This window comes from Acanthochromis polyacanthus, chromosome 22, assembly GCF_021347895.1.
Source record: "Acanthochromis polyacanthus isolate Apoly-LR-REF ecotype Palm Island chromosome 22, KAUST_Apoly_ChrSc, whole genome shotgun sequence".
Lineage (NCBI taxonomy): Eukaryota > Metazoa > Chordata > Actinopteri > Pomacentridae > Acanthochromis > Acanthochromis polyacanthus.
The window spans coordinates 3,572,153-3,589,596 of NC_067134.1; the positions used below are offsets into that span (position 1 = coordinate 3,572,153).

Consider the following 17,444-nt stretch of genomic DNA (forward strand, 5'->3'; position numbering starts at 1 on the left):
AATTGAAGAAAAATAAAGGCCTTTATGCTTTTAAATAAAGTCTACTTGCACATTTGTCAAAGTTGATTGTTGTCATGACTTTATTTCAATTTGTTTTCCCACTAAAATATTGATGGGATAAACACCAACTCCTAACCATCCACAAACTGTTGTTCCATTTATTCTTTTTTGTGTGTTTTCATTTTTTGTCATATATTTATTTTGTCTAATTTAATCAATTTATTCATTGATTCTTTTCTTTCATTCATTTCAACCAACTTATTCAGTTTTATCTCATGCACTCCTCTGTTTTTGTTCCTAAGAGCCCTGTAACAGTAAATTTCTCCTTTGTGAGATCAATGAAGTCTATCTTATCTTATCTTATCTTATCTTATCTTATCTTATCTTATCTTATCTTATCTTATCTTATCTTATCTTATCTTAGATGCTGGAAGCTTTTATCTGTCCAACCTGCAGAGGACGCTGCTGCTGCTGGACTGGAAACAGCCTGAAGAATCAGAGGAGGAATTATTCTGAAGATATAGAGAGAAAACACACGAGTAAACAGTGGAGCAGCTACAATCAGTGATTTCAGACACTGTTGGCTGATTTCATCTGGAAGATATCAGATAAATGGAGGAAAACGTTCAATATTTCACATTAAAACAGCATGAAAGTGAATTTGTGAGGCAGGTTCTCAGTTGTAAGGACATTAAATGATCCTTAAAAACAGAATTTACAAAGTGATGTTGTGGGTCTAGAGGCTCAAAGTGTGACATTTACCAAACTGTGTGTCATTATGAGAGTCAAACATACCAATGAAGCAATGAAATGGGAAAGAATGAGTGAAGTTCTTCAAAGTTTCAATGAATTAATCCAATCCAAAAGACATTTTCATGAATGTGGAAAGATGACAGAAAGTGGTTTAAAGCAAAGACAGAAAAAATCAGGAAGTGATCAAATCCAAGAAGAGACTAAAGGAGAGCAGAACACTAAACTATTGAGCTTCCACATTGAAATGAGGAGTGGATTAAAGTCCACAGCAGCAGACAAAGAAGAATATGAAGCCAGAGAAGGTTTGGATTCCTCAGCTGACATGTAGAGTGTAGATTCCCTCTCTGACTGTAGTTCCTGTAAAACAGCTTCTCAGGACATTTAGTGTTGAAATGGAGTCATCACTTCTGGGATTGATTCTTCTTTATTCTTCCTAAAAGCTTCATATTTATAGAATTAGAAAGAAATGGAAAATGTTCCCTAACACACATTTTCACCACAAACTGATCCATCAGGTTTCCTGCTTCGTTTCCCTGACAACAGTGACGTTACGGCCGTTCCTGTTCCTCAAATTAGTTCTGCTTTTACCGTCTTCATGTTGCAGCTTCTTTTCTCCGTCTGAAGGTGAGTAAAAGACACTTTAAACTGTTTTTATCTTGTATATAGGTATGTCACAATAAAACTGATTCAATCATTCATCGTATTTTAACTCAAAAACAACGCAGTTGTGACACAACTAAAATATTAAGTAAAAAAATCTTTTAAGAAAAAATCTTCAGACATTTTTGGGTGTTCCCAACCAGCAGGAGTTATCAAACTGATACAAATACTGCTGAAATAAATGTGTTTTATAAATAATTGTCATTTCATGGGCCAGACCAGATGTTGGTACCATCTCAGGTCACCAAACCTAAGTGGTACTAAAATGTACATTGTGTTAATGTGACAGCCTTTCCTCACTGGCAGCTTTATCACTTATTTGTGAAACCGTCACATTCACCATAACCGCTGTATTGCACAATTCATTTCACCCTCTGAGGCCACAGTTGCAAAACTGCAACATTTTTTAAGGCTGTCTAGCTGTGCTCATTTCTGACTGAATGTAGACAAACACTACATATCCCATCACCCCACACTCTGAACTGCAAACATTTTTGTCAGGAAAATCTTTATACTGTCAGACATTCTATCTTCCAAGTTCAAACAACAAGTCTTCCTCTGATCCCAAGCTCTCTCTTTAGCAACAGTTTCAGCTGTTTTCCAAGTAAATATTTGACATGTACTATTTTTTTTCATCCTAAAGATGTTTTGTGATGAAATTATTTTTTAAAAAGTACAACACAGTTGAAGATGAAATGAATATCCCCCATATGAAATTTTAAGTTTTTGGGAAACAAATTCCCAAGTGTTGACAAACAGATCAAAGAATTTTTAGCATGGCTTTTCCAAACATTCTAGTTTTATTTTGGACTCTTACATTTTTCACTTTCCACACAGAAATAAAATTATTTAACAAAAATCAAAAACTACCAGGGTCAAAAATGATTAGCCTCCTTAAAAACTGACCTTTTTATTGAGCCAAACCACAAACCACTTTTGTCCAATCATGTGCTTTAACTCTGTGATGCTCACAGCTTGTAATCAATCAATCAATCAATCAATCAAGTTAACAATGGGGGTTGTTCTACACTTTATGCACAGTATAAAAACTTTGTTAAAGATTTGAGCTGTCACTTGAGAAAGCATCATGTCAAAAAATCAGCTCAGACTTCAGATAAAGAATTGTTGATGCTTCCAAAGCAGGAGAAGGGTCTACAAAGTTATCACAGCATTTCCAAGTGTTAAGAAGTGGAGTGAGAAGTCTAAAGAAGACATACAAAGAGAGCCACACAGTACAGAACAAGTCTGGCAGAGGGAGGAAGCCAAAGATTTTGAAGATTCTGGAAAGAAAATTTGTGAGAGATGTGTCTAAAGATGCTAGAATAACCACCAGAACACTAGTTAATGACTGAGACAAGTCAGGAATTCTAGTGTCAAAGAAGACACAGAAATGGACTGAACCCTAACCCTCCACTTCTGCAGAAGAGACACCTTCAAACCAGACTGAAGTTTGCTCAGGACAACCTGGATAAAGATTATGAATACTGGAAGCATGTCCTTTGGTCAGATGAGACCAAACTAGAGCTCTTTGGCCATGAAATGTTGCTGATGTTTGGAGAAAGAAGGAAGAGGTGTAGAACCCAATGTATTTGTTCTCAGTTCTAAATATGAACTGTTCTTATTAGTACAACTTCAGTGCAACAGTTGTAGGATGGAAATGATTAACATTTGATTTTAAATAATGCATGTTTAACAGTAGGACTGTGTGGACCATATCTTTCTGTATAACAAGGATCTCCATTCACACTCATGACTTTGGAGTATCTGTATGAAGGTATTTCAGGTGCAAAATGTTTGAGCACCTGTAACATCGAATTTGTAGTTGTGTACATTGAATTTGCATGTGTATCAGCAAATCTGATTTCACACACTCTATGAGTTGTGTACTTGTAAAATAATTTCTTGTATGTGTCGATTTTTTTTCTTCCCACAAATACAACACAAAAATACACATTCACAAAATCGTAATTACAGGTGCACAAATCCTTCTCTACAAGTCACATATTTCAACACTGACACGCTCACATTTTGTATGGAGAGAGTGTCGGCTTTGATTTCAATATACTAAGAGGAATGGATAAGTTATTTGAGTCATTGGGAAATGCGCATTATAGAGATTAGAGCAGACCAGCCGTCCAAAACAAGAACTCCCTGCACTCTCTCCATCATGAAATTCCACACCCGGAAGTCGGTAAAGCGACCTCGGATGGAATAGTAACCTCTGATTGGCTGGGCGGGCAAAGCGTCTCTCTGACTGGCCGAAAAGTCTGTCAATCTCAGAGCATAGAATTTATACACAGATCGGATCGTTTTGTAGTTTTGCACCGAATATCTCAGCGGGACCGGAAGTACGATTTCTGATTTGCACCTGTAGAAAACAGAGAATGTGTGACTCGTGGGGAGGATTCGAGTGGTTGTAAGTAGCAATTTGTGTTCGTGTGTTAGAGGACACAGCTATTTTCGTGGTAAATTATTTCACATACTTAGTGCACAAGTTCACATTCAGATTTGCACATACTCAAATTCTCACTTCAACTTCACTTCGTACAATACAGGTGCACAAGTATGTTTTGCACTTAGTGTGCTGCAACAATAGGTGCAAAATGTGAGTGTCAGTGTTGAAATATGTGACTTGTAGAGAAGGATTTGTGCACCTGTAAATATGATTTGTGCACCTGTAAATATGATTTGTGCACCTGTAATTACGATTTTGTGAATGTGTATTTTTGTGTTGTATTTGTGGGAAGAAAAAAATCGGCACATCCAACAAATTATTTTACAAGTACACAACTCATAGAGTGTGGGAAATCAGATTTGCTGATACACATACAAATTCAATGTACACAACTACAAATTCAATGTTACAGGTGCTCAAACATTTTGCACCTGAAATACCTTCATACATCTGACCTGAGATATGTGTTACTTAAGTCAGTAGAATGGAATGTGCTTTGTCTGTTCTTGACTGTTTGGAGTGACTCGATGCCGGTCTTTTTGGGGCCTCTATGTCTCGGAGGTTTATTGAAGTGGCCCTCTTTTTTCTACTTTGGTCTTTTAATAGGAAGCATATGTGATGACTTCATATGTGACCAAAGCTACATAAGCGAGCACGTACTGTTGTTCAGGGAGATTCGCATTGGCTCTGAATTCTCCATCGGGCAGACCATGGTGCCTTATCAGATACTGTGTTCTTTGCAATAAAGTTATTATTATTATTCAGCAAGTCAGAGTCAACAGACGTTTTCTTCAACATCTGCACATCCTCAATGTCTGAGAAACTACAACTTCCATTAGTGATCAAAGCCAGTGCTGCATAAAGACGACATGGATCTATAAGAGCTGAATACGGACACTCACAGCTTTTAGTATTCATGCTCTTTGTTTCTTCCATTTTTTCACTCTATAATTCCAATATCCGGATATTCTGAAGAAGTAAGGGTCTACTTATGATCTTAAGTGTACTTCTTCCTCAGATACTAAAGTAATATTCATACCACGAGGACCAGCTGGACCAGAGATAGTCTCTGATTCCCTTTCGCTGTCTGAGCTCTGCATGCCTTCATTTCTTTCTCTCTCTCTTAACTCTTCCTCCTCCATCTCCTCTCTGGGATGGTCTTCCTCCTCTCTTCTTTTTGGCTGTAAAAAGCTGCTGATGGTTCCATTCCTCTTCATTCTTTACTGTCTCCTACCAGATTCACACTGAGTCAGCGATGTTTTTCCTTTGACAGTCTTCATTATTAACTGTGAAGTTGTCTGATAATGCTCCGTTAAACTGACTACAGATTAAACGATTAATTTGTGGAACATTTGCATATCGATAGACTACAATTTCCTCATGTTCCCTGAACGCCTCACATGCAGACTATGGTAGATGATGCTGGGTTCTCTCAGACAGGTGTATGACCAAAAATGACTTTGAAAGAAATGCTGCTGTAAGGTGCTCTAATGTCAGATTTATCCAAGCTGACACCAAGTCTTTTATTCTACATAGTCTGTTTTCTATGAGCAGAGTTTTCTACCAGTGGAGGTGTTTGTCAACTGCATTCTGTTTGATAGCTGGTCTGGTCACAGTAACTATCAACTTGACAAAATATGAGTTTTCCAAGGCCACTGTAACATACGGTGGTAAGATGGTGGGACATGATCAAGTCCACCCAGTGCAGGCCAAGATCTCAGCTGTGCAGCAGTTTCCTCAACCAGAAACCAAAAAGGAGCTGAGACTGGCTTCCGGTTCCGGTCTTGAATGGAGTAGTCACACGTGAGAACGCTCCGGTTATCAATAGCATTTATAACCCCTTTGCCCTTCATTTTCCTAACTAGTGCTCACTGTTTGCCTTCAGTCTGCGGAGCGACAGCTAATTTTTCCAAATCCGCCACCACTTTCGCTGCCATGGCTTCTAAAAACACCAGACAGAAGAAAGAAGAAGCTCGCTTGACGCTAGATGCTATCACCGAGGTGCTGGAGGAGCACCGCCAGTCACTCTCTGCCGAGTTCAAGGCCTCTTTTACAACTTTGGACTCTAAGCTTGACAAAATGAGACTAACTGTGGAGGACCATGGCAAGCATCTTTCATCCTTGGAACTCGCGGCGGATGACGTCAATCAGCGGGTCCTGGACCTCGAGTCTATCTGTGCAGCGCTACAAGAGGCTAACATCAAGTTAAAGGCTAAAGTTACAGACTTGGAGAGCCAAAGCCGGCGCCAGAACATACGCATTCTTGGAATACCCGAATCGACTGAAAGTGAACACCCCACAGAGTTTTTCTCTACCTTACTGTGTAAAGTGTTCAGAAACGAGATCCTGTCACTCCCCCCCTGGAGATTGACAGGGCCCACCACTCGCTAGCCCCCAAGCCGGCCCAAGGAGAGCGCCCGCGACTGGTCATCCTTCGCCTACACCGGTGCCAAACTAAGGAGCTCCTAATCAGGGAAGCAAGACATAGGGGGAAAATGGTGTTCCAGGGTCATATGATACACATCCTGGAAGAGTACAGCCCTGAGGTTCTGAACCAGAGAGTGGAATATAAGAATGTAATGGCAGAACTTTACAAGCTGGGTCTAAAGCCGGCGCTACTCTTTCCAGCGCGGCTACGGCTAACGCTACCTGGCGGAGAGAGAAAGTGGATCAGCTCAGTGAAAGATGCACGCAAGTATATAGACTGTCTCCCCAGGTCCCCCACATCCTAGAGGGATGCTTTACAGTCACTTTATGCACATTCCAACATATATGACTGTTACAGGGCACTCTGCTTTATACACTGACAGTCATTAAAAACTTTGAGACCATATTCTTCAACATAATTTTTATTTTGAAGCCTGAAACTGGATTTTCTTTATATGAATCATTTGTTGAGCATATTGGCATAGAGAAACAAAAATCTAAAGTTTCAAGAATGATTTCAAAATAAAGAATTTTACAAAAGAAAACGGCACCTGCCAAACACAAAGTCACAACAGTCAATACCGAGTATGGCCTCCATTTGCTTCGATGCAGGCAGCAATCCGTCGGCACATGCTTTGGACCAGGCTTCTGATGGTGGGTTGGGAACAGCCCATACGCCTGACTACATCACTGTAGCTCAAACCGGCCTCCACCATACCCAGTGCCCAGAGACGTTGTTCATGTGATAGACGCGGCATGATGCTGTTCACTGGACTAACAATGGTGGCCTTTTTGGGCCTTTATATAGGCCTTCAAAACCCATTCTCACATTGTGCAGATACTCACTGAGTATTGCTTGGTGTGTATTTGGTTCACTTTTGCAAAGTGACCAACCCATGTGCAATGAATCATGACAAAATGACAACTCATCATTATCTCAACTACCAGGGCAGTAGATCATCAGTAAATCCACAATGAATAATTACAACCCCCCCTACAAGTAGAATTCTGCATACATTTCTACCTCAAAGTTTCTATTGACTGTCAGTATACAATGTTCATTTTGAGTCTCTGGTTAATTGTTAAACACAGGAAGATGTTTTGTATAGGGGGTGTCTTGAAGAGCTTGCTGTTTGTTTTTGTAACAGCTTTCTTGGGTGGGTAGGGTGTGTGGGTGTGTGTGGGTGTGTGTGTGTGTGTGTGTGTGTGGGGGGGGGGGTCGCCACTGCCAGTGATGCTTGGGTTCTCAATTTGGTTTAGTTCTTTTTTTGCCTGTTTTTACCTGCCTGCACTTTTTCAATGCAGTTCCTGCTTGAAGCTGTTATGTTACTGTTCACTTGTATTACACAACCTCTTTATTTAGTTCTATACTGTGGTTGACCGCTTGAAGTTTTTGAGTTGGAATGTTAAGGGCCTAAACCATCCAATTAAAAGGAAAAAGATTCTTTCACATATTAGACACCTTAAATCAGATAATAGTCGTCTACTGTCAGGATGGCACGGGCAACAGTTCCATTCCTCTTTCCAAGCCAAAACAAGGGGGGTTTCAATCCTTATTAATTAGGGTGTTTCTTTTGAATCACACAGTGTGGTTTCTCACAAGTCTGAGAGATATGTGATGGTCTGTGGTAAATTGTATAATTCTTTGGTGGCACTTGTGAATGTCTATGCTCCTAACTCGGATAATGTAGCTTTCTTTGAACAGCTGTTCTCAACTTTGTCAGACCTTAATACTTACCGTCTCATACTTGGGGGTGATTTCAATTGTTGGCTTGACTTAACTTTGGACAGGTCATCCACCAAAACTAGCAAAATTAGCAAATCTGCTTCCTTTATCAAAACCTTTCTTTCTGATTATGGCATTTGCGATGTGTGGCGCACTTTGCACCCCAATGATAAAGAATATTCCTTTTTCTCACCAGTTCATCATACATATACCAGAATTGATTACTTCTTTGTTGACAAACAGCTCCTCCCACTGGTCAACACCTGTGCATGCCAGAGCATTGTGATTTCTGACCATGTACCCTTGATTTTGGAAATATCTCTTCCTGATATTCCACCAAAGAATAGGCAATGGCGATTTAACTCAACTTTACTTTCAGATGACAATTTTGTTAAATTTATAGAGAGGGAGATAAACTTTTTCTTTACCACCAACATTTCCCCGAAGTGTCCAACCTCACTGTCTGGGATGCTTTTAAAGCAACGGCACTTTTTGCTGTCGCCCCACCATGGTCACTGTCTTTGTCATTCTTTTGGCCCACCGCAACACTCTCACGTTACAAAACTCCAGGATTTTCCCCGACAAGCTCCGACAGACTATCCTGCAGCCCCCCCAGTCAAAAAACATGATTGACGTCTATAGACGTCATTGGCAGCGAACGTTCGGATTTCAATTGACGTCTATAGACGTCAATGGCAGCGAATGAGTTAAGGGAGAAATTTGACCTCCCTGAATCACACTTTTTCAGATACTTACAAGTTCGGCAGTATATCCTCTCTCAATCTCCTAACCTCCTTCGACTGCTTCAAGAAAACTTGCTTGATACTGTCCTATCCTCTAACCCTTTTAAGAAAAGACTTATTTCTAGTTTCTATGATAGGATGCAGAACTTAATGCTCACTTCCACCGATAAACTGAAGGTGGCGTGGGAGGAAGACCTCAATCTCTCTCTCTCAGCTGACACATGGTCCGTAATTCTTAAACTAGTAAACTCAACCTCTCTCTGCGCTCGCCATTGCCTTATTCAATTTAAGGTTGTTCATAGAACCCACCTCTCTAAAGCCAGACTGTCGCATGTTTATCCGGACGTCAACCCTCTTTGTAACAAATGCCACCATACTGAGGCATCCCTCATACACATCTTCTGGCTCTGTCCCTTCATTAGTAAATACTGGACAGGAGTATTAAACACTCTCAGATTTTTAGCATCAATCTGAAGGCTGATCCCCTGACTGCTTTATTTGGTTTTATCGACTCAGGTCTCCACCTATCCGCTCACAGATGACACTCGCTGTCCTCTGCTCTGCTTCTTGCTCGGCGGGCAATTCTGCTGAAGTGGAGGGACCCCTGCCCACCCACTCATTCATAGTGGATTGCGGATGTGATGTCCTGCCTTAAACTGGAAAAAATCAGATGCGCACTTAAATTCTCAACAAGAAGCTTTAATAACATGTGGGGCCCATTTCTAAACGTGTTTCATTCCATTTGAAGCAACCACTATAATTGTTTACTTACTTACCTTTCATTTCCTTAGTATGGACTACAGTTCTCAACTCATTTACTCAAGTATACTCAACAAATCTGTGCTCATTTGCTAGAGTCACTGGCAGTGGTGGGGGGAGGGTGGGGGATTGTTTTCTCTCTTTTTTTCTTGTTTGTTTGTGATCTTGCCTTGTAATCTGCACAAATGAAGTTTTTTTTTATGTACTATATTTTTTCTACTACTCCTGTGCAGTGCAAATAATTTGTTTGGTAAAAACTTTAATCAAAATATTTTGACCTAAAAAAAGGAGCTGAGACGTCTCTTGTGAATGTTTGGTTTTGTAAAAACTTTGCATCGTTAGTCTCCCTGCTGACAGACCTGTTAGAGGAGAGAGCGGAGTTTATCTGGACTCCACAATGTCAGGAGGCATTTCAAGGAGTAAGCTCTGTTGTTTTTATCGCCAGTGTTATTAGCAGCACTCCTTGGTCAGCTATTCAAAGTGCAGAGAGATGACAACCAAGGATGGTGGGGAGTTGTCGTCGTTTTGCAGTAGAATGCCCAGAGTGTGGATTGTTGTAGTATCTGATATGATATGAGTTGCTCATCGTATTTGGAACCTCAGTGAGATATATGTAGCTCATTTCATTGGAATGTGTTATTCTGTACAAGAAACTCTATGCTATGTTGACTTAGGGGGCCCTTAGGGGGCCCACTGTCCAGATAGTGTTGAATGGGGCCCTTTGAGACCCACACAGAGCTTGGTTGAAGAAGCACTTCGTTTTCCACCAAAGTCTTAAAGGGAAACCAGATGTGACTTCTACGCCACAACCTAAAAGACCTTCTTCTTTTCCTTTCGGCTTTTCCCTTCAGGGGTCGCCACAGCGAATCAATTGCCTCCTTCTAACCCTGTCTTCTGCATCCTCTTCTCTCACACCAACTACCTTCATGTCCTCTTTAACCACATCCATAAACCTCCTCTTTGGTTTTCCTCCAGTCCTCCTGCCTGGCAGTGGGAAACTCAGCATCCTTCTACCAATATATTCACTCTCTCTCCTCTGGACATGTCCGAACCATCTCAGTCTGGCCTCTCTGACTTTATCTCCAAAGCCTCTAACATGTGCTGTCCCTCTGATGGACTCATTCCTGATCCTATCCATCCTGGTCACTCCCAAAGAGAACCTCAGCATCTTCAGTTCTGCTACCTCCAGCTCTGCCTCCTGTCTTTTCCTCAGGGACACTGTCTCCAGACCAAACAACATGGCTGGTCTCACCACAGTTTTGTAAACCTTTCCTTTCATTTTAGCTGAAACTCTTCTATCACACATCACACCTGACACTTTTCTCCAGCCGTTCCAGCCTGCCTGTACACGCTTCTTCCTCTCTTTTCCACACTCTGAATTGCTCTGGACTGTTGACCCTAAGTACTTAAAATCCTCCACCTTCTTGACCTCTTCTCCCTGTAACCTCACTCTTCCACTTGGGTCTCTCTCATTCACACACAGATACTCCGTCTTGCTGCGGCTAACCTTCATTCCTCTCCTTTCCAGGGCAAACCTCCACGCCTCTAGCTTCTCCTCCACCTGTTCCCTGCTCTCACTACAGATCACAATGTCATCTGCAAACATCATAGTCCATGGAAACTCCTGTCTAACCTCGTCTGTCATCCTGTCCATCACCATAGCAAACAAGGAAGGGCTCAGAGCTGATCCCTGATGTAGTCCCACCTCCACCTTGAATTCCTCTGTCACACCTACAGCACACCTCACCACTGTATTACAGTCTTCATACATGTCCTGCACCACTCTAACATACTTCTCTGCCACTCCAGACTTCCTCATACAAAACCACAGTTCCTCTCTGGGCACCCTGTCATAAGCTTTCTCCAGATCTACAAAGACACAATGCAGCTCCTTCTGACCTTCTCTGTACTTCTCTATCAACATCCTCAAAGCAAATATTGCATTTGTTGTACTCTTTCTTGGCACGAAACCATACTGTTGCTCACAGATGTTCACCTCTGCCCTTAGTCTAGCTTCAACTACTCTTTCCCATACCTTCATCATGTGGCTCATCAGCTTTATTCCTCTGTAGTTGCCACAACTCTGCACATCTCCCTTGTTCTTAAAGATGGGCACCAGCACACTTCTCTTCCATTCCTTGGGCATCTTCTCACTATCTAAGATCCTGTTGAACAACCCAGTCAGAAACTCTACTGCTACCTCTCCGAGACACTTCCATACCTCCACAGCTATATCATCAGCACCAAGTGCCTTTCCACTCTTCATCCTCTTCAATGCCCTCCTCACTTCATCCTTACTAATCTTTGCTACTTCCTGGTTCACAACAGTCACCTCTTCTACTCTTCGTTCTCTCTCATTTTCCTCATTCATCAACTCTTCAAAGTATGCTTTCCGTCTTCCCATCACACTATTGGCACCTGTCAACACACTTCCATCCTTATCCTTTATCACCCCAAACCTGCTGCACGTCCTTCCCATCTCTGTCTCTCTGCCTTGCCAACCTGTACAGATCAGTCTCTCCCTCCTTACTGTCCAACCTAGCATACAAGTCATTGTAAGCCCCTTGTTTGGCCTTTGCCACCTCTACTTTCACCTTACGCTGCATCTCCCTGTACTCCTGTCTACTCTCTTCAGTCCTCTCAGTGTCCCACGTCTTCTTAGCTACCCTCCTTCTCTGGATCCACTCCTGTACCTCTTCATACCACCACCAAGTCTCCTTTCCTTCCAGATGACACACCAAGTACTCTCTGACCTGTCTCCCTGATCACATTTGCTGTAGTTGTCCAGTCATCTGGAAGCACTTCCTGACCATCCAAAGCCTGCCTCAACTCTTTCCTGAAAGTCATACAACCCTCTTCCTTTTTCAGCTTCCACCATTTGGTCCTCTGCTCTGCATTTGCCCTCTTCAACTTCTTCACCACCGGGGTCATCCTACACACCATCATCCTATGCTGTCTGGCTACACTGTCACCTACCACTACTTTGCAGTCACTGATCTCCTTCAGATTACACCGTCTACACAAGATGTAGTCTACCTGTGTGCTCCTACCTCCACTCTTGTAGGTCACCCTATGTTCCTGCCTCTTCTGGAAGAAAGTATTCACTACAGCCATTTCCATCCTTTTTGCAAAGTCAACCACCATCTGTCCTTCTGCATTCCTCTCCTGGATACCAAACCTGCCCATGACCTCCTCATCATCTCTGTTTCCTGCACCAACATGTCCATTGAAGTCTGCACCAGTGACAACTCTCTCACTTCTAGAGGTGCTCTGCATCACTTCATCAAGGTCCAATCAGAATTTCTCCTTCTCCTCCAGCTCACATCCTACCTGTGGAGCATGCCCACTAACAACATTGAATATCACACCTTCGATTTCTAGCTTCAGGCTCATCACTCGATCTGACACTCTTTTTACCTCCAGGACATTCCTAACAAACTCCTCCTTCAAGATAACTCCTACTTCATTTCTCTTCCTATCTACACCATGATAGAACAACTTGAACCCTGCTCCTAAACTTCTAGCTTTACTACCTTTCCACCTGGTCTCCTGGACACACAGTATGTCCACCTTCCTCCTCTGCATCATGTCAACCAGCTCTCTACCTTTTCCTGTCATAGTTCCAACATTCAAAGTCCCTACTCTCAGTCCTAGACTCTTGGTGTTCTTCTTCTCTCTTTTCCTACGAGCACACCTTCCTCCCCTCTTTCTTCGACCAACAGTCGTCCATTTTCCACCGGCACCCTGTAGGTCGCCGGCACCGATGGCGGTCATTGTTAACCCGGGCCTCGACCGATCCGGTATGGAAGTCATACATTTGATTCGCATGTTTGGTTTGGCCAAAGTTTTACATTGGATGCCCTTCCTGACACAACCCTCTATATTTATCTGGGCTTGGGACCAGCACAATAAGACACTGGCTTGTGTCGCCTTGCGGCTACATTACTAAATCATAGACTGTATATATAGTGGACATAGGATCTGGCTCCAGAATTGAAGCCAACCCGGAAGTGTCAAAAACTTGCAATATCACGCCGTCTGCTAGGGTTGGCTCCAAAAAGCTTTTTCTCCATAGACCCCAATTAATTTTTGGAAAAAATAAAATTTGATAGCCTGATTTTCTACAGCTCAAGATTTTTTTCCCGTTAGTTTTCATGGTCAAAATGAGAGATCAGGTGGCCGATCTTAAAATAAATCAATACTGAATTTTAAATAAATCGTTAAAGTTGGCGGAGCCAGGGGGCATGGCTGTACTTGATAGACAGCAACAGAAGCCTCTGCGGTAAAATGTGGGTGGGATAAGAGAGTCCTCAGCCAATCCTGCCCGAGTTGCTCTCCGGTCCAGCCTGTTTGCTGACGCTTTTTACGTCACTGGCTCCAAAAAATCCAAAACGATGACGAGGAAGTAGCAAAATCCGGGCTTCATTTTCTTGGCGCTGAAACCAACGGGTGATGTCACGGTTAGTTTACGCCTGTACTAAACCTATAAGACCAACCTGACTTATTTGCTCTAGGAGACTTCTGTATTGGCTTCTGAAACTCCCCATCAGGCAGACCATGGTGCCTGATTAGATGCTGTGTTTTTGCAATAAAATTATTATATTAAAGCAACAGTGTCAGCGGACGTTTTCAACACCTGCACATCCTCTATTTTTAAGACAAACTGCGACATTGTCCTGTGAGTTTCTTTTCAAGCAAGATTAATAAACATGAACTAAACTAGTCAGTCACTGAAAAGGAGGCAATGGTGCTGGTGTGGATTTTGCAACACTTCAGTTGTTGTAGTTTCTCTGATGTCCGTGATGTGCAGGTGAAGGAGAAAACGTCCGTGCCACTGACTTTCTTTACAAGTTTTTTATTAAAAGAAAGAACAGCATCAGTACAGACAGAGTTGTCTGGAAGGAGCCTGCCAATCGATTCCCTCCTGAACAATGGGCTAGTGATCAGCTTTATACCCTTCTGGTAAAGATATGAGCTCAACCTCTGAGACTTTGAAAAACAGGATGCACCCCCAACTCAGCATCTGACAACTCTGGTAAAAACAGGAACCCCTAAATCAATATAGCATAGGGTTTCTCCTCTAGGGTAACAGATGTCCCTCACTGATACAGGTTCATGCATGGAAACCTAACATAACATATGACTTCCCTTCAATGACAGGCCCCACGTCAATTTTCACTCTCCCAGACAGAAACGCATCTCAGGTCAGAGACCCCGTGCTTACATAGGCAAAAGGAAATGTATGTTTTCCCACAAGTAGCTGGTCAGATACTACACAATGTTTCCATTGATTGTGAAGTGTTGCCCCTGGTGGTTTTTACTGCCCATAATCACATAGTCAGTGTAAAACCCAAACCAAAGACTGATGCATTGGACTTTATTTCTCCAACAAATAAGACTTTGACCTGTACTAAGGTGTTGGGAGGGTCATTAGACTCTTTGACCTGTATTAAGGTGTTGGGAGGGTCATTAGACTCAACTGGTTCTACCTCTGTAGGTCTACACTCCGGTTACTTCAGTCAAAACATTCTCTCTCTCTCTCTCTCTCCAGCAATCCACACAATCAAACAATGAAGCAGTTTCACTTGCTAATGAATATATCTACAACAGCTTCTTCAGTCATGCAGACTGATGATGAATCATAAAGTAAACTGTGCAGCTGTTTTCACAGCAACAATTTATTTCTTGTCATTTCTGTTGGATCTTTACAGGGTGAAAGATGATGACGCCTCAAGAAGTCCTTCTGAGGACTTTGAAAGATTTGGGAGATGAGGAGTTTGAAAACTTCAAATGGTTCTTGTACCAGGAAGGAGTCCTTGGAGACTTCAAATCAATCTCAAAGTCTCACTTGGAGAAGGCAAACAGGTTCAACACCGTGGATCAAATGGTCCAGACCTATGGTACTACAAATGCCATTAAAGTCACTGAGAAGGTTTTAATGAAGATGGATAAAACTGAACTGGTGAGGAAAATCTCAAGAACCATCAAAGAACCGACAGGTAAGGGATGTTCCAGAGATACCAAGGAGAATAAATAGATGCTAGAATGATTAATTAATATGATACATCTGGCATAAGGAACGATAGGACCAAAAATATCCACAGCAGCAGGAAAAACCATTAATACAAAATTTTCTTGTGAAAATGTGACAAACAAATCAGATCTGACAAAATCCGAGGGGAACACAAAACACATTATCCACCTGACTGTTACAGTTTCTGGGAGGCCGAGGCACAGGAAAGGAGATGGAGCATGATGGTTTGAAACAAAGGCTTTAATTTAATAGAATGTAATTCATAAGTATACAAGAACTACAAGTGTAACCACAAGTTAAACCATTTACACAATGAAATCCTGGCTATGCTGAACTTGGTTGTTTTCCATGTATCACTTCTTCCACCCTTCAGATGTTCTCAGTTGTATATAAATGTGTATATGTGTGTGTTTATTTGTGCTTGTCCTCTAACTCTGTTTATTGTCTTTAAGCTCCTATTTTAGTATCCATCAAACCCCAGTAAAACTGTTCCTCTCTGCTTTAACTCAGTCTGTGTTTGCATCATCCTCTCTGATTTCATAACACAAAGGATGACTTTACCATAAAACCTCCCACCCAGTGAGGACCTGGCAGTCCATTAAGATGAATCTAGCTCAGACTTCCCACAATATGTTTTCATTCATCCGGTTTTTTCCACAGGATCTTCTCATTTGTGTAATTTCTTGTTTTTGATTCAGAGATTCTGTCCGGGTGTCAAGACAAACTAAAGTCTAACCTAAAGAAGAGGTTCCAGTGTGTGTTTGAGGGCATCGCTAAAGCAGGACAGAAAACCCTTCTGAATGAGATCTACACAGAGCTGTACATCACAGAGGGAGGGACTGCAGAGGTCAATGATGAACATGAGATCAGACTGATAGAAGCAGCATCCAGGAAACCAAACAGAGCAGAAACAACCATCAGACCAGAAGACATCTTCAAAGACCCATCTGGAGAAGACAAACCAATCAGAATGGTGATGACACAGGGAGTGGCTGGCATCGGGAAAACAGTGTTAACACAGAAGTTGACTCTGGACTGGGCTGAAGACAAAAGCAACCAGGACATCCAGCTCATGTTTCCATTCACATTCAGAGAACTGAATTTACTGGCAAAGAGAAAGTTCAGCTTGGTGGAACTTGTTCATCACTTCTTCACAGAAACCAAAGCAGCAGGAATCTGCAGCTTTGAAGACTTCCAGGTTGTGTTCATCTTTGATGGTCTGGATGAGTGTCGCCTTCCTCTGGACTTTGACAACAATGAGATCCTGACTGATGTTACAGAGTCCACCTCAGTGGATGTGCTGCTGACAAACCTGATCAGGGGGAAGCTGCTTCCCTCTGCTCACCTCTGGATAACCACTCGACCTGCAGCAGCCAATCAGATCCCTCCTGACTGTGTGGACATGGTGACGGAGGTCAGGGGGTTCACCGACCCACAGAAGGAGGAGTACTTCAGGAAGAGATCCAGAGATGAGGAGCAGGCCAGCAGCATCATCTCCCACATGAAGACATCACGGATCCTCCACATCATGTGCCACATCCCAGTGTTCTGCTGGATCACTGCTACAGTTCTGGAGAAGCTGCTGAGAAGCAGAGAGGGAGGAGATCTGCCCAGAACCCTGACTGAGATGTTCATCCACCACCTGGTGGTTCAGACCAAAGTCAAGAAGATCAAGTATGATAAAGGAGCTGAGTCAGATCTAGACAGCAGGAAAATGGTTGAGTCTCTGGGAAAACTGGCTTTTGAGCAGCTGCAGAAAGGAAAGCTGATCTTCTATGAGTCCGACGTGACAGAGTGTGGCATCAATATGGAAGCAGCCTCAGTGTACTCAGGAGTGTTCACACAGATCTTTAAAGAGGAGAGTGGACTGTACCAGGACAAGGTGTT

General features: G+C 42.3%; 1 protein-coding gene and 1 long non-coding RNA gene across 2 annotated transcripts in view; both read left to right on the top strand.

The window, feature by feature from the left end:
* Nucleotides 1-17,444, top strand: part of LOC127531938 (NACHT, LRR and PYD domains-containing protein 12-like) — a 452,657-nt gene that overhangs the window by 86,565 nt on the left and 348,648 nt on the right. The gene's annotated exons all lie outside the window — the stretch shown is intronic.
* LOC127532097 (uncharacterized) lies at nt 1,145-16,342 on the top strand. Its single transcript, XR_007939351.1, has 3 exons — nt 1,145-1,377; nt 15,235-15,522; nt 16,218-16,342. It is a non-coding gene; the product is annotated as an uncharacterized LOC127532097 (long non-coding RNA).